Below are 20972 nucleotides of genomic sequence, written 5' to 3'. Positions count from 1 at the left end.
CAGAGACAGTCTCAAACATGTGGCACAGAAATGCATTATGTGGCTGTTAATCAGAATGCAACAGCTCTTTTATCCTCTCATTCCCCTCCCAGTAAATCTGAACCTAGCATTTCATAAAGGTACGTAATAAAAGGTTTTACTTCACAGGTGACAGAGCTGACTGCAATTATGAATACAAAGGAAGTTGCTACAAACAATTTACCGCTGCAAAACCTGCTTGAGGATATACTACATCAAGACATATCACAACATGAGGAAAAGAGAGGGATATTTTTAAAATTTGTGATTTTTTTACACAGATGTCCGACTGGAACAAGTGACAGAAAAGTGAAGACACCTACCATCTGATTTTCAAAAGCGATAGTGCCATGGCAGCTCAAGATTTCTAAAAGAGAAACAGTCCCCAGTGTCTCTGAAATTAATCAGTGCAGTTCACTTCCCGCCTTTTCAATAGGACCATCCATATGAAGGTTTTTTGTTTTACAGCTGTCTATGGATTCAGTTCTAATGAAGGGGCAGGAACTGGGAATCTTGTCTTTCCAGAGCAGGCATCTATCAAGCAGGATCTGTTTTGTAATACAACATAAGTATACAAAGAATAAAACAAGAATGCCCAATTCACTTTCACTCCAACCCAGCATTTGAATTTAGATCTCTGGAGGCAACAGCATCACCTAACCTTCAATGAGTATTTTAAGCAATAAATTCATTCAAAACTTAACACGTTTGATAACACCATTACTACTGCTGTAATTCATGCCGCAACAACACTGATCTACACCGACCCTTTTGTGGCAAAACACATGCAGTTATTGCTGTGGTGACCGAATGAAGACCAAAGATGAGAAATGAAAAGGCAATAGTTATGTACGACTCCCAGTTGCTGCCCCCCTACTAATAACTTCTCACTAACCCATTCCAGTAAGTTTGCTGGATGTGGAAAAACATGATTTATTTTTCTCACTGCCCCTATTTTTATGCCAGCCCACTTACTTTTATTTTTCACAGAGTTCATGGAAAGAACCCACATAATCCCAATGGCTCCAAAGAAGCACCCAGGGCAACACAGAGGAGCTCTGACACATTCCCAGTCATGAAGGAGAAAATGTCGGTGCCTCTGCAGCATAACTTCCTAAATGTGCATGACTCCAAATGTTATCGGGTTAGGAGGTGTTGATATGTTACCAGCTGTACAAGTTTTGCCCTGTCTTGCTCCACTATGGCCCTGCCTCTCCCCAGCCTTCATCAAAGAGGTCCTTACCCAAAGCTACATTGTCCTTTCCATCTGCACAGCAGGGCGTGCTCTTTATCCCCAGGAGACAGCTGGACCAGAGCAGAATTCCCTCACATGCGTGATGAGAGGACTGGCATAGTCCTGATGGAAGTGAGTGTGGTGAGGATTCAGGGTGGAGGAAGATGAGAAATTTGCAGTGCCGACTCCACCACAGGTTAAAGCCACAGAGGTGAGCTGGGAACAGCTGCTCTGGGAAGGCAGTGTGGCTGCATCTCATGAACAGTCCCTAAAATTTCACTAACCACCAGCTCAAAAATGTTGTGGCACCATGACAGGTTCTGGTATCAGCATCACAGTGACGGGTATTGCCCGTCACTCTTGCCCACTATTTTTTAAAAAATGCTTTAGAGATGGGGCCAACATAAAATACAGGTCTTCACAGATTTGATCTTCAGGGGAATTCACACGTGAGCGCTGTAGGGGGGCCCATCTTCAATCATTATTTTCTCACCACCCAAACAGCACGGTGGGATCCCTAATGATTTCAAACACTTTTATTGTGACGACAGTGTTATCTCATGCCGCTCTCTGAACACTCAGAAGTTTATAGCGTTGATTAACTGATAAAGATTCAATCTGTTTATTACTAATGAGTTTTGTTTTAGGAAATTTCCTATGGGGGAGCTCTCTTTTTTAATTAAAGAGAAATGCTTTACAACAATATTAATTTAAAACCTGAGATGCCACCTCAGCAGAGCTGACGCATGCAAACATTATGAATACATTCAAAGAAGAAACTCAAAAACAAAATTCATTTTGCTGCTTCTGGTGGCCATAGTGTGCAGTGCTCTTTTTTGATGGTCCTCCTACACCCCTCCCCGGACACTGATACCCAAAGGTAGGTAGGCATGATGTGGGTGCACTCTTGAAACTGCATTTCTCCATCCAGCTGAACAAAACAGTAAGCATTGTTGCCATTTCTAAAAATACTCGGAAGCAAAATCTACATGAACTCTCTGTCATGCCTCCTAGCTGAAGTGCCAGAAAATTAATACAAACTTTCCAAATCTTGTCAGTCAACAAGGGTAGAAAAAAATGGTTTATGCTGAGTGGAAGCTGCTTCAGGGGAAGACAGTACTATTCCTTAACATCTGTACTTGTAACTTCAGCATAACTTTGTCTGTGGGCCTGGACATGACTAGGCCAAGCTTCATTCTGCTTGGTGCTGTTAGGCCACAAGGCAGACTCTGTTTCCGCAAGCCTGCAGTGCTGCAGAAGTTGCTGAGTTGCTGTGAGTAACCTGCTCAGCCATCTGGCAACATGCGATGCTGTGCAGAGATGTAAGCCTTAGCTGCAGAAGCAGTATACCAGATGAGTAACTTGCATAAGAATAAGGTAGCTACTTAGTGAGACTTCTGATATCCCAATACTGACATCGGAGCAAGTAAAAAGCTGGCCAAGTGATACAGCCCCCAATCTTGATTTAAACCATAAAGCCTCTGAAATGGACACAGTTGTATCAGGCTTTCCTGCCATGTGCCATTACACTGCACTTTTATCCTGAAACTGCTATTTGATAAAGGCATTAACAAAGTGTAGGTGTCCCCTGCACCTGGGTTGGGGCAACCCCTAGCACAGACACAAGCTGGGCAGACAATGCATTGAGAGCAGCCCTGAGGAGAAGGACTTGGGGGTGCTGGTGGACAAAAAGCTGGACATGAGCCAGCAATGTGCGCTCACAGCCCAGAAAGCCAACCCTATCCTGGGCTGCATCAAAAGCAGCGTTGCCAGCAGGCCGAGGGAGGTGATTCTGCCCCTCTGGTCTGTGGTGAGACCCCACCTGGAGTGCTGCATCCAGCTCTGGGGTCCTCAGCACAGGAAAGATGTGGACCTGTTGGAGCGGTTCCAGAGGAGGGCCACAAAAATGATCCTAGGGATGGAGCACTTCTCTTATGAGGACAGGCTGAGAGAGTTGGGGTTGTTCATCCTGGAGAGGAGAAGGCTGTGGTGAGACCTTATTGCGGCCTTTCAGTACTTAAAGGGGGCTTATAAGAAAGATGGAGAGACAGTCTTTACCAAGCTTTAGACTGAAAGTGGGTAGATTTATATTGGACACAGGGAAGAAATTCTTCACTATGAGGGTGGTGAGGCATTGGAACAGGGTGCCCAGAGCAGTTGTGGGTGCCCCATCCCTGGAAGTGTTCAAGGCCAGGTTGGACAGGGCTCTGAGCAACCTGATCTAATGTAAGGTGTCCCTGCCCATGGCAGGGGGGTTGGAACTAGATGACCTCTAAAGGCCCCTTCCAACCCAAATCATTCTATGATTCTGTGATTCTATGCTTCTATGAAAAATCTTCACGGTGCCTAAGGGGACATCTTTTAGCCTCAGCTAAGGCTAAAAAGAGACAAATGAGGGAATATGTGATAATGCTATTCAGTTGTCTGAAAGGCTATGAAATGTCCACAAGGGACAGGACAAGTAATAGGCTTAAACCACAGCATGGGAGATTTACATTAGACATTAGGAAGAACTTACTGTTGATGTGGATAGTCAAGTACAGTGTAACAGTTTGCCTGGGGAGGCTGTGGCATCTCTGCCACAGAGGGATTTTGAGACCAAGTTAGAGAAATCTCTGCCAGGCATAGTTTGAGTAAATCTTGTCTTGGAGAGACTAGATATTGATTGAGTTCCTTCTTGATAACTCTATGACTGAGAAGCATTAATGCCAGTTTCAAAGTGACTTGGGTACTAACAGCTCTGGAATAGCAAGGAGGATATTTATAAATCAGAGGTATTTTTAGGGCTTCCATCCATCATGGCAAGAGTCCAAGACCCACTTTCTAAAATGACTTAGGAATGGAAGCCTCACCGAATGTTTCTCCTCAAGAATTGGACTTAGACTCTTAAATCTTTTAGGCTGAGTTTTATCCCATTTGTTCCAGCCATCATGGGGGTATGCCCCTACTCTAAACCAGTTGTCTCAGATTCCTCTCTGGCCAACAGCATGACAGGCACTGCCAAAATACAGTTCATCCTTATAGCTGCTAGAATGGTTTCAATCTCTACCAGTGAGAAGCTACTTAATTTTATTCTTTGTGTTGCAGGGTTTCCTCTTCATTCTTGTTTTTCTGTTTATTCAGTGATCTTCTTATGTTCTTAGGATACAAATAAATAGATCTTTCTTTTCATTTTCAGCCCTACAAATTCCATTTGTACTCTGAGATTAAAGTTGTTTACTTTCAGGTATCCACACAAAGAATAAATTTCTGGACAGAAGTTTCTTTTACAGAGTTGTGTACCTCTCAGAAAGTGCTACGGATCCCTTTGAACAAGGATGCTTGAGTACAGAGTCATCTCTTCTATTGAGGTGGAAGCTGCAGGGCTAGTGGGAGTAAAGAAGGGAAAAAAGTTTGCCAGTGAAGCAAACAGATAGTCGAGCCAGCAAAAAGATCTATTAAATGAAAGGCTGTCATTTTTATGGTTACTTTGCAGCCTTTAAAATTAAAGCCACTGAAACAAAAGTGCTTGCAATTTCTTGCTTGAGAATACCCGCATCATTTCATGTCGAAATTTCTTGGGGGAAACAGCTCTCATAAAACACCCTCTTGATTTGTGAATGAATATAACTATCAGCATCTTTACAGCGTTTGAAATATATTTCTATAAACACATGATAGACTGAAATAGAAAATAAAAGTAAAGGCTTGGTTGGTGGTTTTATAGAAAATGTTTAGGTCTATAAAAACCTCTGTTGTAAAAGCATCAAAGCCAGAAGCAGCTACAAAACATTAGAAGTAGATGGAAATAACAATCAATCTAAATATTTCATTACATAACATAAATCACATACAAATGTAGGACTGCTTTGAAAGCAGAAGTATGACATGTACCATTTTTCTGATATACACCAGTTCAGATAACAGCAGAGTTAAAGCACACTTCTGTCACCACACCTCTGCTGACTAGTACCACTTTTTGCACTCTTGAAGATGCACTTCCCCTGGACGGGAAGCAAAGCCTTTTGCTGACTGAAACATTGTGCTCTGAATGAACTACATACTTAGGAAAAGTTTTGCACATAAGCCCCACCTTGTTAGCTTCTATGTAATAAGCTCCTGACATGACTGTATGTAGGTGTTTTACTCCCTTTCTACTGTAACTGTTAGGAGGAACCAGTGGTAGTTTATATATTACATGAGCCATATATACCTGTCTGCAGAAATAAGATAAATTATCAGATTGAAAATCCCATTATACATTATTTTCTTTATCCGCTCGCTCAGTAACTGTAAAAATACTAATATTTAAAAAGAGGGATGACCATTTTAGAATATCTCTTACTCCCATAGAAATGAACAACTCTAGTTCTGTCAGAAAACTGATTTGAATTCCCAGATTATTAGTGCATCCATTTGAATATCTAACTTATTTCTGTGAGTGCAGTATAAATCCACCACAGATCAAAAGTTATTAGCATTTGATATCTATTATTGAGCAGCCTAAAAATAAATAAATTGAGCATTTCTACCCAGTTCCTAATGGAAAGTATCTATAACAGCGAAAGGGGTATTTATTATTTTAAATTTATAGTTTCTGTTACTCATTATATGATCTGTTTGAACAGCAAATCTCATTTTTTACCAGCAGATGGAGACAGGAAAAATCAGAGATATTGAGGCAGACATACACGAGAACCTTTTCCATCTGTCAAGTCCTGCCTCTGGAACCTTTAGAGCAAAAACCCTACAAAGACTAAACCACTAAGCTGGGATATGTCAGCAACAAGTCAAACTAACTGTAGAAACAGATCCTGAAAATAAAGAGAATAAAGAGAAGTAAAATAGCAAATTAATATGCCATTTGAGATGAGACTAAAACTAAAAAACAGACACAAAGTTTGGGGATATTATGAAAGCTGCAGATGAGAAAAAGTCCTCTGACTGTCTTGATGAGAGAGTTCAAGAGACCCAGTACAGATAAGAGAGATCAAATCAATACTGAGCCGAAGTCCCTTTCTCCTTTATCCCTTGGAGCAGTCCAGATGATGGTAAAGAGCCAAAGCAAAATGTCTGTCCACAAACAATAAGGGGTGAATGCTACCTGCCACAGAACTCTAGAAGATCCCACCTAAAAGGACTACCCTTCTGAGTCATTTCAGCTGAGACCATCATCTGGTGTGAATCACTAGCACTCTTAAATTAAGCTCTGGCATTTAGAGATAATGGGTTGTGAAACCCAACTTGCCAAACTCAAAAGGGAAGGTCTGTCACCTATCTTTCCTTAAAGTGTTGTTAAATGGGCCTGGAAATTATTTCAAGATAAACAAGGTAGCTTCAGAGACCCCTTTGGCATGAATGGGCTAATAATCTGGCCAGTGATCTCTGAGATAAATATTTAAAACTCTTTCCATATTGGAGAAGGGCAGAAACTTTTCTTTTTCATCTTTCTTCAGAAGTGTGGGTGGATAGGCAGCATCATCATCAATGTTAGTGCAGGAGAAGAGCTTGAAAATGAAATGTGGGATGTGTCTACGGACTCTTGTGTCTCCTACTGAAAATAAGCATGGATATGGGAGGCAAGAGGCAATTTCAAAAAGCCGCCTCAAGATCAAATACACTCAGAGCCCTAAAGGAATGGCAAGAGAAGACCCCAGTGACAAATACAGGACAGGCAGAGCCCTGGCTGCAGTTTACTCTTCAGAGTTAAGAGTTACTTCTTAACTAAGGTCTGAATACTGTTTTCCCTCAGCACACTAACATCTGATTATTTTTTTTTCCTTGGGCGTTCAAACATTTACACAACCATTCTGAACAAAAATCAGTCAGAAGACAGGCCACATTTTACTATTTGTGAAGTCCGTTGCTGCAGGCTAACCAAACACCATGAGCTGTATCTGTGCCAGCACAGGAACAGCAGATCTGTAGAGCAAAAGAGCTGATACCAAGGAGGTTCTTACACACCGTATGTATTTCAGGCTAGCTCATAGCTGGTCCCCTGCACGGGACACCAACTTCTGGTTGCAACCCAGTAGGTGCATGTCTGGAACAAACACCAGTTTTCTTCTACTGAAAGGAATTCAGTGCCTGCACTGAAAAAAAAAACCACTGCGGTGTGAAACAAGCACAGTAAGCATGGTCAGGAGCTTTGTTTCAAAGGCACATTCCTTTTCCAAACTAAAACGCCAGTTCAGATGCAGAAATAGCTTCCTTAGTAAGATAACAAGATGGGATTTTTTACACATGCACACTGCGGTGAACATTACCCAAACTGATGAGAAAGATACTTAAATATCTAGCTCAGCGACACTCATGGCCCTGGTGTGACTGGAGAGAGCAGAGGGAAGCTGAACAAACACCTATTCTGACACGGAAACTGAATTTGCCACATTACTCCCTCTACCTGCCTCCCTCGACAGCAAATTCTTGCCTACTTTGTTAGAATGCCAGATGATGTTTCCATCATTAGATGCACAGTATTATAACAGCTGGCCTTTTTTACTTTTGTTTTTTTGTCAAAGAAAGCAAATTAATGCTGTATTCTGTCCACAAAAATATGTTGAGTCGGTATATTTAACACAGGAACAGTTAACCCAGGCATTAAATGCATGATATTCTGTGAAAAGTATGGATAATTCCAATTAAACCAAAGCTGGACAGAGGGAGAGGAATAGCACATATAAAACCTGCAGGGGGACAGCAGTTTGCATTTTGAAAGTGAAAAATTTTGGTCAATTTCTAACACCAAAAAACCAAATTAATTCCGCAAATTGCAATTTTTTGTTACTAATTTGAACTTCATGACAATTTACCACTGAATTCTTCATTTTAAAATACTATCTAGAAAATAATTGCTGATCTTAGGCAATTTCTGAATAGTTTGTTCAGAAGTCTATATTTTAAAAGATAAGCACTATAATATTTTTTTTTGACAACCAGATTGTATTATTTCCTGTTCCCTAAAGGATGCTGTCTCTTTTTTAGTGGGTTAGTTTTCTATTAGAAATAATTAAGTTTTGACTTTGAAGTCAATTTTTTTTTTTTAAATATTCACTACAGTTCTGGAAATATCCAGTACACTTTACCTGCCCACTTCATACTCAGTGTTTTGTAAGCAGCTGGGAGCTAATACACCTAGCTAGGACATTGAGGATCCTGAACAGGAGTGTACCATAGCCAAATTTACCTGAGGTTTTTTTAGTCTGAGCTCACATTCACGATCAAAGTTTTAATGCGTTTATTCCTTCTCGATGCCTCACTAGAGGATTCATCTAGGTATAAGGAAGTTGTACCAGAATGTTCTGTAATTGTGTGAATTCTAAGAAATTGAAGTTTTTAAGCTCAAAAAACTGCCAGGACTTCAGTTCTACCATGAAAGAGAAGTGTGTGAAAAGTGTGTGAACATTCATCCCATTAAAGTAACATGTTATTCTTTTACTGAAAGTAAAACTGAACATAGAGGTAAGTATTAGGGTATCTATAACTTAAGATTTCTCCTTACTAAGGGACACCAAAAAAAGGTCAAAGAAGCGACTCTGAAGCTGGTGGTAATCTTTCTGTGTACAGATTTCTTCAGTTTTTCAAAAAATTGTAAATACACCGTCAGGCTAAGCCAAAAAATAGAAGGATAGCAAATCAGTGAAGCACAAGTGACCACTAAGTGTACAAATATGGAAGTTACATTCCCTTTAAACACTTTTTCATGTCTTTCTACTCTTCATACATTTTATCTGATAATTATATCTGCCAGGCTGTAAACAGTTACTCCAAGACTTTTCCAGAGAAGGTTGCAATGCCAAGCTAAACACTTAGCAGGGGAACCACCTTTTCAATCTCACATGTAATCTGGAAGGGTCAGCTACTCCTGGTGAGTATTTTGAAGGGAAGGGACTCCAGCTCCCCACTCTGACAGCTCAGCACACTGTACATTAATTTCCATGAAACTTTGTTTATAAGAGTTACTAGCGCTGACAATACATACAAAACTTAGTTTTACTTTCATCTCAAAATGGACAGTTCTTTGTATCTATATAGTACTTTGCTGAGCATGAAAAGATCTGCTTTTCCCAAATAAGGTTACCAGGATAAAAGAGCTAATTCTCTTCAAACATTTTTCACTGTAGGGGATTTTAAAATGAATGGGTGTGAATCCTAGAGCAGACCTGCTTGCTATGTTTTGGGGTTTTTTCTAAATTATAATATCCAGTATTGCCATCAGTTCAGCAAAAAGAAATGGGCAACCTACTAACTAAATGTTAACCCTTAACATTCCTGTCGTGTTCCAAAAATGAACAGTTACACAATTATATTTTGAAGTGTGCTATACTTTACAGGTATTCACACACTAGGGGAACACAATGTAGATCTATAATGCCACCTTTTTTCAGACTGATGAAATGCAACTACTGTACACCAAAAGTAACCTAACACTGAAGTGAAGCTTAGTGAGAACTCACTACCCCAAAGCGCTGCCTGTGAAACTAAATGTATGTTTTTAAATTGTATTCCAAATACTCATAAGCCTCTGATGCAAGGGTGTTTGCAGAGGGAGCTTTTTTAATAAATAACGTGATATGCAAGTGCCAAGAGTTACATACTGCAATCAAGTGCCAGGAAGATGCCACACCACAGATCAACACAGCTCAGTGACAAAACTTCTGAAGAAGTAATAAACTGCTTCAAAATCCTAGTTAATTGGTAAAATACTTCAAAAAGTTAGGGGAACAGGATGGATCAGAAGACTGCTAATGGGATATAGTGGTTTTGTGTCTAGATCTCTGGATCCAGCTCCAGCAAGGGCTTTTGTCCCTTAAAAGTTGTTTCCACCTTCCACCTGCTGCATACTGCAGGGAATAGCCCCGGGGTAGCAGGGAGATCAAGTGTGTGACCTAATCTCTCCCATCGATGTTTCTGCAACAGCTGTTCACTTACTTATACAAAATGAGTTCACGGTGTCAGCACAGTTCCCAGAGGACAGCTGTCTCCATCACCAAAACCACTGCTATAACAGACCATTAGGTGCCATTAATTGGTAACCTCATTAGCAACATCAGTAAAGACACCGGGGATCAGATTTTAAGCTGCACGGGTGCTGTACAGGGACACGTGAGAAAACATCAGTGGCTTTGCATCACCCGTACGAAACCTTGGTGCTGATATAACCCAGGTGCTGGTTCAGCAACCTTGCTTGCGAGGCGAAGCGCAGAATAATGACAGCTGTCTCCAGCTCCAGTGCCAAAGGGGACGGGAGTCTCCAGGGCACCCCGTGCTCCACATGTGGCCTGGTTCTCTCACCATACTACTGTTATACTTCCCATGCTGGAAGAAAGCTGTTTGTTGCAGGGAGCAAAGAGGTATTTCCAAGACTAAATATTCCTGGAGTATAAACTACCAGACTCTAATGGAGGTCCCTCTGGACTTCTGCAGGGACAAACGGGCAGGGATCATGAAGGGGCTGGCTGTAATTGCACAGGTAGTGTTACCTGACCAGGGATACAGGCAACTGGGGACGCGGCGGTCAGATTAGTACAAAACTGAATGGATGGGTCTGTGCTTGGCACACTGACTTCTGCCTGCAGGCAGCCGTAGCAGTAGTGGCATTGCAGCCCTGAGGATCTACAAACATAAGAAGTAGCAACTGCAGGGAGAACTAAGGTCTGTTCTCAAAGGAAGCAACACAGTACCTAGAAAAACCAGGCAAATGATTGGATACACAGTCTCTCCACCAGGTCTGCAAATGTCATGTCAGGTATCGGCAGTTAAGTCTTCCGTGTAGCCAGCAAATGCCACAAACCAAATACCTAACCATGTTCTTCAGGAAAATTCATTATGAATGTTGCAAAAGTTATCCTTCCAAAAATACATTAAAAACCCCAAGGTTTTTGATCCTATCTCAGACCCGAGGGAGAGCTTGCGCACTCAAAAGCATCATCAAACTAAATTAGTTGGTAAATAAAGAATATTGCTTTTCCGTATTAGTTGTGTGTGTGCGCACAGATCAGATTTTGCAAAATTAAATTACCTCAGCAGACTTATGTGACACTCTTTAACAACTTATTTGTAGGCTTTTTCTTTAATTAAATTACATTTCCCAAATTCTAACTTTTTTCCCACTCCTACAACAGGCCTCTCCTCTCTTGGGTAACCTAGGCAGAACAAGCACCAGATGCAAAAACCTGTGTTTCTGTGCGGAAGCACTGTTGGAGACAGTCAGACGGTTTACACCAATTTTTTCTCCTTTTCTTCTTCCTCCCTTCCCCAACCATAAACAAAGTCCACAGCATGAAGAGGCCAATCCTTGCCAGCAGAACCAAGTTTTGAAAAGCACTGCTCAACCATATGTTCAGTCCTGACCAGCGCAATAGCTAGGAGGCTGACATCTGCAGATGGAGAGTTCATATCACCATTCAGCACAAATATGCTGCTACTGTACACTAAAGTCAATATTAGCCAGACTTTGCTTAGGAGAAATTTTCAACACTGGTCTACCATTTCACCTTGCCAATTAATTTTTGCTACAGTGACATAAATGAAATATATATCTAAAACGAATCTAAGAGAAAAATGGTGGCAGTGATTGAAAAAGGGAACCTTTATGAACCCTTCTGGTACTCTCCTTTACAAGGAAAATAATTCTGTATTGAATATTATATTGAAGCTGTTCATGTGATACAGAATACTGGCCAATGTTACACGTGATGAACCTTGATGAAAGCCCACCAAACTCTGCTTGGCCCGCAGGTTTATGCACCAAGAGAATAAAACCACCTAAAAGAGTCTCCTGAACTTCTCTGAAGACCCAGTAGACTCAGTTTTTCTCTAAATAAACTCCACCAACCTTTCTTTCAATAAGCATTGCAAGAACATAAGTCTTTCTTGCCTTAATGCCCTTCCAAAAGCAGTGAGAATACTCAAATATTTGCGGGAGTGCCATTGGTTCTTCTGACAGAAACAGTACAAGAAAATACGTTTTCCCTCCTACTTCTTAGTTTTTCTCCCCCTTGCTCCTCTCTCAGTCTATCTGCAGCTCCTCATGCAGTCCAAACACTTTTTTCAGGGCTTAAACAGATTTATAGTTAGCAATTTCCACAGGGACTGTGTGCATGTCCTCTCAGGCATGCTCAGACACCACCACTCATCTGAGGGCTGGGAATCAAAATCTGAGTCTGTTCTGCCACTGGCAATGAAATTCAGTGCTGTGTCCTTCATTCAGACCTTTACTCCATAGCAATCACCTTCTTCGAAAGCCTGTACCTAAAAGATGCCTCTGTATTAATTTTCTTTTACATGTTTTGCAGTCTTATCTAATATGCACATGTAACACTGATTATAAAACAGGAGAGTGAATGGAGGTATTTTCCTTTTCTATGCTACTTTGAAGCTGAAATGGACGTAGATGTCTGAACCATAAATTCCTAGCAGAAAGGGGTTAGATCTTCAGTTACACAAATTTTACTCAGAACATTCCCTGCATCAAACCTGGAGCATGCCCTCAAGACCAAACAGTTCAAAACGATGGTAATTACAAATTACAACATTGACTTTGCAAATGCTCTTTTATTGGATAAATTCAGCTTAATTTTTATAAATATCAACTTCTTAAAATCAAATTCGTAATCCTTTTAGTGAAGATGAGGTACACCCCAGTTCTGATCACTAATGATGCTGTTCACCATCCCTTTTCTTTTTTTAACAGAATTTTAAAAAATAACAGTCAAATAACGAAGGAAAATACACTGTTTGCTCAACAATACTGCAAAAATAGATGGTTTGAATAAGCAGGTAACCAGATTTACCCAACATCTGATGCATGATAGAAGCCAGGAAATCAGAGTATTTGCAAGTTAGACTCCCTATTAATCAGATGTTTCCCAGTCTCTGCCTTAATCTAGGCATGCCCACAAATTTAATACCATACCGTATTGCTTCACATGCTGATATTATTATAGGTAAAGCACAGTTGATGACAGAAAAGATGCAGATGAAATAATCTGCTGTGTATAATTAAAGCTCATTATTATTCTTTCATATCTACAACCGTTAATATGCAAACTATATGAATCTTCGTTATTATTAGTACAATTCCGCGCTCAAAACACAAACAAAGCTCTATATTAAAATTTTTTTCTTTGAGTATGTATCCTTAGTTGCACTTTCTCTCTTTATATAAAACAAAGTTTAAAATTTCTCAGCTGTTTACCAGAACAGGAAGAAAAGTTGAAACATAGCATTCAAATTCAATTAAGTATTAAGCACAGTATAATGACTACATTATTAATCGGGTTCACCAGAATTTGGTGCTTTGTCTCCTAATACCTTAGTTTCAACTAGTGCATTCAAACTGTAGCAAAACCGGAATTCACCAATATGAAGTGACTTGTCCATTTCCTCGCTCCTCGGCGTACACTGGCTGTATTAAGATAATGGGACACAGTACTTGGGTGCCTTCAGTAATGACAGTAATGTTTCTCTTCCTCTCATTACGTACACACGCTGTGTACAGTTTGACTGATGGATACGGCCTTCCAACCCAGAGCCGGTTGTAATTCACAGTTTAGCTTGCAGCGTGCTATGGGATCTCTTGAGATGAATAGTACTATACAAATCAGGGACATTACAGATGAAAGAAAAATCAAACGGTCACTTAGCCCACCCCCTGACAGAAAAGGGACTGTCTTCTGTCACCCATGATGTACTTTCTTCTGTCTTGCGTTAAATGACTCTTCCGAGGTAGCTTTCACCACTGCCTCTGAGAGACTATTTTACGGACTAATAGAAGTAAACACAGAATCTTTGGCTGAGCCCATGCCGACCGCCTGCAACAAAACGTTTGCAGACTGCTGTGCTGCTATTCCCCAGTTATGCTCACTTGGAAGACAGACAGGATACTAACACTCTCTAGGAGTCATTTGGGGAATAGAGTTTCTCTGCCACGCTAGATCATACCTGCTGAGGAAGAGTTAGCAAGGGCCTCGCAGTGGCAGTGAGAAACAGGTGATCACCTCCCTAAGGCTTTGCCAGAGCACTGTTTCCAGCGTAGCTCCCAATTCCTGCTCTGCTCTTGCCAAAAACAGCTTCCTTTGCAAGGGGTCAAGGAAATTCTTTCTTCACGAATAATAACATAATTAAAAATCCCCTTGAAGATTCTCGTTGATTTTATTAAACTATGGCTCAACCTCCCAAATAGTCCTATTGTCTCTAATACGACACTCTGCCTGCAAAGGACTAGTGGCACACCATCATCAGCTTCAGTTCCTCAGCAAGGCTGATAGAGTTACAGAGATCACAGTTGCCCATACACATTGGTAATGGCTATGGGTATAAAGCTGTAAAGAAGGAGAGTCAACATCTATTTTCACCTTGCTGACAATATAAACGACAACATTTTTATCCTGCTGAACAAAATATTAACACGGACTGGATTTGAAAACGCAGTATTTTGTTTCTTTCAGCATCAGCTGAACATAAACTGCATCTTCTGAAATGCTGTTGTGCTGACAGGAACCTCCAATTTGCTCTTCTCAAAGCTTCACCTCTTCCTTACACTAGGCTTGATTCTTCCTGGACTACGTTTCCCAAGACACACTGCAGAAGGAGATCGTGTGTGGTGAAACATTTAGTAAAACCAAGGATGCCAGTGTAGTAGGAATTCTTGTATCACATCTCTCTCTTTGTAAATACATTGCACCCACTCATTTGCTTGCACTTTATAGCAACCACTATCTCTAAATAACCTAAAAGGCTTTGCAGCGCTTGCACCAACAGATGGAGTCAGCTATGTGGACTGAATATGTACTTTATCAGCATCATTTAAGCCCTGTCTGCTCTAAGAGAAATATGCTATTACTTTATTGATGAATCACACCTGCTACCCAAACCACATTTAAGACCAGTTCTCCCTCACTAGGAAGACTCGAAATTCAAAATCCTAAGTCTACAACTGCCAAATCAGCATGGATCACCAAGAAGATGTTAAAAAGACTGTGCAGACAAGCCCTGTTCTGTTCTGTGCAAATAGCCTATTAAAGTACTATATTTTGAGCACTACAGTCTTTAAAAGGAAATGACACAGTAATTTCCCATCAAATCAAATCATCTGTAGCATAACTTTTCATCGGGGGTATTCTGCACGTATCCAGGAATTCGCCTTCTGGGGAGACATCAGGCACAGCTGCATGTCTGGCAAATATGTGTATTTGTTTTTTTACATATGGGTGTGTGTGAAATTAAATTCAATTTGATTCAATAATACTTCACTGGCATGGCAAGCTGGCTAAACATTGCCTAAGAAAAATAAACAGACCATTGAGGTAGCTGTCACCAGCTGGTACAATGCATTTAGGATGGGGTTTCATTTGGTTTCTGGAGTTCTATCCCATCTATCTGTTCACCACTACAGCCCATTTCCCATCTTGCTCAGTCATTTTTAACAGTAACCTGCCATCTGAGGGTACTTCACAGCACAATGCCATCATTACACTGTCCTTCTCCAGGAGTCAGGAATACTTTTTCTTCAGGCTTTTTGACAAACACATTTTATGATTTCTGATGACACCCAAAAAAATCATTCTGCACCTCCCTCAGATTTTGAACGTTGAAGCAAAAAGGGTTGCTCCATTTCATTTTCTCCTATTAGATTTTCAGCACAACTGCTCCCTTTTTGTTTTTTTGTTTTCTGGGGTTTTTTTCGTCTTATTTCCGCTTGTAACTTATAGACATTTGTCTCTGTTCAGTGTATCTCTTCCAGGTCTGCATACTCACTGAAATAAAGAAATCTACTAAAATGGCAGCATCCAGTCTAGCATCCTATTGTTTGCATTCATCCTTCCCAGTTATATTGGGTATCATGAGTTACAGAGATAGAATCATAGAACCATGGAACAGTTTGGGTTAGAAGGGGCCTTTAGAGGTCATCTAGTCCAACCCCCCTGCAGTGAGCCGGGACATCTTCAACTAGATCAGGTTGCTCAGAGCCCCGTCCAACCTCACCTTGAATGTTTCCAGGGATGGGACATCCACAACCTCTCTGGGCAACCTGTTCCAGGGTTTCACCACCCTCATTGTAAGAATTTTTTTCCTTATATCCAGTCTAAATCTACCCTCCTTTAGTTTAAAAGCACTGCCCCTTGACTTGTCACAACAGGCCTTGCTAAAGAGGTTGCCTCCATCTTTCTTATAGTACTTAAAGGCGGACTTTAAGTACTGGAAGGCCACAATAAGGTCACCCTGCAGCCTTCTCTTCTCCAGGCTGAACCACCCCAGCCATCTCAGCCTTTCTTCACAGGAGAGGTGTTCCATGCCTCTGTTCATTTTTGTGGCCCTCCTCTGGACCCGCTCCAACAGGTCCATGTCCTTCCTGTACTGGGGGCTCCATAGCTGGATGCAGCACTCCAGGTGGGGTGTCATCAGAGCAGAGCAGAGGGGGAGAAACACCTGCCTTGACCTGCTGGCCAGGCTTCTTATGATTACAATGGTTTAGAAGGAACCATTACGATCAACTCTACTGACACTATGTATAACTCAAGCCATGTAAAATCTCTGAATTAATTCTTGCGAGTTATTGATGCTGTAGGTATTGTAGCAATTTATTTTGCTTTTTTGCTCCCACAAAAATCAACCTATTAGAATTAGGGGGCCAAGAAATAATGGCATTGATGTTGCTTTCACATTTCACCCTCCTGTGCTCCTGTTGTTGCAGCAGAAGGAATGCCTCCTGGTTGTGATGAGATGGCACCTAGGAAATTCAGTCTTCACCAAGCCATTTACTAGAATGCTCTCCTTCTCCAGAGCTGGCTTTATGGTGCAGCACACTCACGCAGTTTTTTTCATATTAAGCTTTTGCAATATGATTTGTAAACTTCAGAAACTGAAGCTTCTCCTAGACTCCCTTCTTATGAAGCTGAGCTTTATATAATTTAAGATGTATTCCGTGTTCCTATCTCTGTAATTAAATTTTAGACTTTTTGTTATTTTGAGCACCTTCTGAAATTTTTTCAGAGAGCTTACTAGGCATCGTGTTGAAAGGATTCTGCTGAAATTTTATCCTTCCTTTTCTCATCTTTCATATTTATGGCTTTTATCTTAACAATAATTATTTAATTGATAACTGAATTAATGAAATAGGGTATGATCAGTACATTGGTCTGAAAAATCTTAAGATTTAGGAAAGCACACATTTGTTTTGTTCCCTGGTTTCTAAGTCTACAGGGTCCACTTGGGACATCGGCAGTGTTCGAAGCGGAAGTTCTCAAGCAGCAGCCTGCAAGACCATTTGTGGTTTATAAATCAACAGTATCAGTCTCTAGAACCACACTAACCACTAGCATTTTATACACTCATCAGTCAAAAGGCTGATAATGAAATACTCATGGTCCTTGAGAGATCTTGAGAATTGACAGGGAGTTGTTGCTAAGACTGACAATCTCTTCTATACAGCTATGGGGATTATTAAATGATTTTCCTCTGATTTTTTTTTAACACAAAAGTAGAATTTTCATGAGCATTTGACTGCAGATGGCATTTTTTCAAAAAATATTGCAAACACCATGGGACTCACAATGAAATTGTAACAGTTGATAACACTCAATTTTTAAGCTATTTTATAGAAAGAGAAAGCTTCCTGCTCTTTTTTACATGAACATCTTTAGGATACAGATGCAGTTTTGTGGTTAGTTTTTCACAAAGGGATTCAATTTTTATCTTCACGGGTAATGTTATTATTGGTCAGGTATTCTACTACCTTTTTATGTCTCAGCTGTGTTTTGTTTAAGGCAATGGGAGTCCTCCAGCTGCATTCCATGGCACACAATCGAGATCTAGTGAAGCTGGTAAAAAATAGCTTTCTCATATTATGGTTAAAAGAGAAACCTCTTCTAGTACCTGGGGCTAAGGACATTCCTCCCATCCACACCCTCTTCCCAATTCCTGGGCTGCCCCATTCAGCTACATGGAAGAAGGCACTCACAAGTCTTCAGAGGGACAGACATGGCTTCAAGACGTATCAGATTAGTATTTGCACGTCAGGGACCCAAGGCCATATTTTCACATCACAGCTATATACAAACATCTTTATTGCCTGTAATAGCCAGTTTAGCGCCTTGAGGGACAGAAGTTGAGCAACACAACTTTTCAGGAATAGCTATAACTATATGCTATGCTACATACCATACAGCTATGTACGCAGGGTAAGAAAGCGCCGGGGCTGGTAAGCAAGAGGTGTCTCAGGTGCTGGGCTCTGGCAAAAGCAGAAAGCAAGGTGAACACCAGCAGTGACAGTAGTGCAAGGCTTTATTTCCACTCCCTGCACCTCAAGTCATGCCAACTATGACATGTCACTATTCACAGCAAGTATTTGTAGCTGCTGTGCCGTTGGGCAGCCCTACAACTGCCAGCAAGGTCTCATGTGGCATCACGTCACGGTACAGTGGATTTACTGAAGAGACTTGGGGTTTGTTTCCAGAGACAAGGGCTTCCCCGAGTCACACCACTACCTCCGCAGGCCTGTGATGTCCGCGGGCCCGGCAGCCATAGTGCAAGCGCGCTGCGGGTGTCCGCCACTGCCCGGATGGAACGGGAACCATCCGTCCCGCCGCACACGCACACCAGCACCCGTCCCCTGCCGGCAGCAGGGCAGGCTGGCACAGAAACCCACCCACGGCCGCCCCCACGACTGCTGCAGGCAGAGGAGGGCGTCACCCGCCCATCGCCAGCACTAAGCACCGCTCTGGGTGCTAACAGTGCCAGCATTACCCCCACCCCGGGCAGGCGCAGGCCATTCGCTGCGCTGAAAACACACCGGGGGTTCTGGTTTACCTCACGTTATTATCCTCCCGCACACACAACCGCGCGGAGCCGGCGGTGCCCGCTGCGGGGGTGCAAGCCGAGGCCCGGCGGCTGCGGGCCGGGTCGGATTTCCCCCACCCGCCCGTACAGACCGCAGCCCGATCCCCGGAGGGCTGGCCCTGGCCGGCCTGCGGCGGGGAGCAGGAGGAAGGCGGGAGGCGAGGGAGGGGGGGCGACGGCCGGGCAGGAGCCGCTCAGCGCCGCCGGCCGCACAGGTGCTGCCGCAGCCCGTCGCCATGGGAACGGCGCGGCGCGGCGGGGGGGGTCGGTGCCGAGGGCGCGGTGGCCGTGCCCGGCCGGCCCCCCCCTTCCTCTTCCTCCTCCTCCTCCTCCGCGAGTGGGAGAGGAGAGGGTGTGCGTGTGTGTGTGCCGGAGGTATTTCACTGTTACCATAGGAACAGGCGGGGGGGGGGGGGGCAGCGATGGCGGCACAGCCGCACCCTCTCCCCGCTCCCCCCCCCCCCCCCCGGTGCCCTCAATGCCAGCCCAGGCCCTGAATCAATTAATGGAGCCGCAGCGGCGGCGGCAGCGGGCTGTGGGGGCGCGGCGTGGCGGCCCTCGCCCCGGCCCCCTCCTCGCCCCGTGGGGCAGTCCCCGCACCCAGCTGGCGTGGCGGCCCGGGCTGCCTCCGCCGGAGCGGCCCCGGCCCTCCGAGGGGCGGCCCCGGCAGATGGCCCCCCAGCCGCCGCTCGTCCCCGGCCCCCCGTTCCCCGGCCCCGCCAAGGTGCGTGCGGGGAGAGGCGCCCCGGAGCACCGGCCGGCACCGGCGGCCTCTGCAGCGCCGGGGAGGCTCGGGGTGTGTGTGAGGGAACAGCCACAACAACAACAACAACAACAGCAAACCCCCAGCCCCGCACGGCGCGGCGGTTGTTTACGGCACCATATGGCTGCAGGGGGAGGGGTGAAGGAAATGTCTGCCGAACCCCTGCGCTCATTATGTCCGATGGAGTCACGGTCACCGCGCCTCCCGCCAGCGCCCGGCCCGCCGCCGCCCCGCACCCCAGCCCCGCGGGCGGGGGGACGCACGGACACACGCACACACACCCCCCACCCCGGCTTCCCACCGCCTCAGCTCCCATCACACCCGGATTCTGGGGTACAGCGTCCCCCGGGGACGGAGGGACCCAGAAAGCCCTCAGTATTGCAAGGGCTGGTTTGAGCTCCAGGGAATACAAATAGAGTTGGTCTGGCTGCTCTCGTGTTGCCGGCGAGGGAAAATTCAGCCCCTTCCCCAAAGGCTGTATCTAGAATCTACATATATCCTTTGTGTAAAGAGGAACGTACGGGATATAGCTCTGTTTTGAATCACAACGCTGCAACGCTTGACACATAAGAGGAGAAATGCAAAATAAAAATAAACGTCACCAGTATTTTTTTGTGGTACGGTTTGAGATGAAAACCCTGACCCATTTTGGGGCATTTCAGTTCCTTGTTGACATGTATTAAGAGTTGGAATCGAAGTCCCGGGCATCAAACGCTACAGCAAGATCCACAGCGATTAATGCTATTATTTTTTTTTTTTCGAGTGAGGCAGTCATTCATTTCCGAGTAATCCTTGCTGCGCGACGCTGATGGAGGCACGCTCGGTGCAGCGCATCCTGCCTCTGGAGAGCTTTCTCAGCTAGGGGCAGGGGAAATGCTTTGAGATGGCTCATGTCTTTCCCCTCAATGATTCATAAGATAGGTGCTGAACCTTGGTATTATTAGAGAGATAAAATCCACAGACTATGGGGTTTGATAATAGGCAACTATACTGCTATCCATATTACCTTGTAAAATTGAAGTATTGATTTTTTTAAAGCATGGTTTGCTACTTAGCAGACCAATCCCAGTACTATTGTAGTCAGTGGGATTTCGCTATTGACTTTAGTGGGAACAGGTTTTTTGCCTTTAAAATGGT

At 43.3% G+C, this 20972-nt stretch overlaps 1 protein-coding gene across 2 annotated transcripts in view; it reads right to left on the bottom strand.

Annotated features, from left to right (window-relative positions):
- NOL4 (nucleolar protein 4) overlaps nt 1-20972 on the bottom strand; it is a 198429-nt gene that overhangs the window by 162020 nt on the left and 15437 nt on the right. The window lies entirely within an intron of this gene.

This window comes from Phalacrocorax carbo, chromosome 2 (assembly GCF_963921805.1).
Source record: "Phalacrocorax carbo chromosome 2, bPhaCar2.1, whole genome shotgun sequence".
In the NCBI taxonomy this organism is placed as follows: domain Eukaryota; kingdom Metazoa; phylum Chordata; class Aves; order Suliformes; family Phalacrocoracidae; genus Phalacrocorax; species Phalacrocorax carbo.
This window is presented reverse-complemented; position numbering and strand designations above follow the sequence as displayed.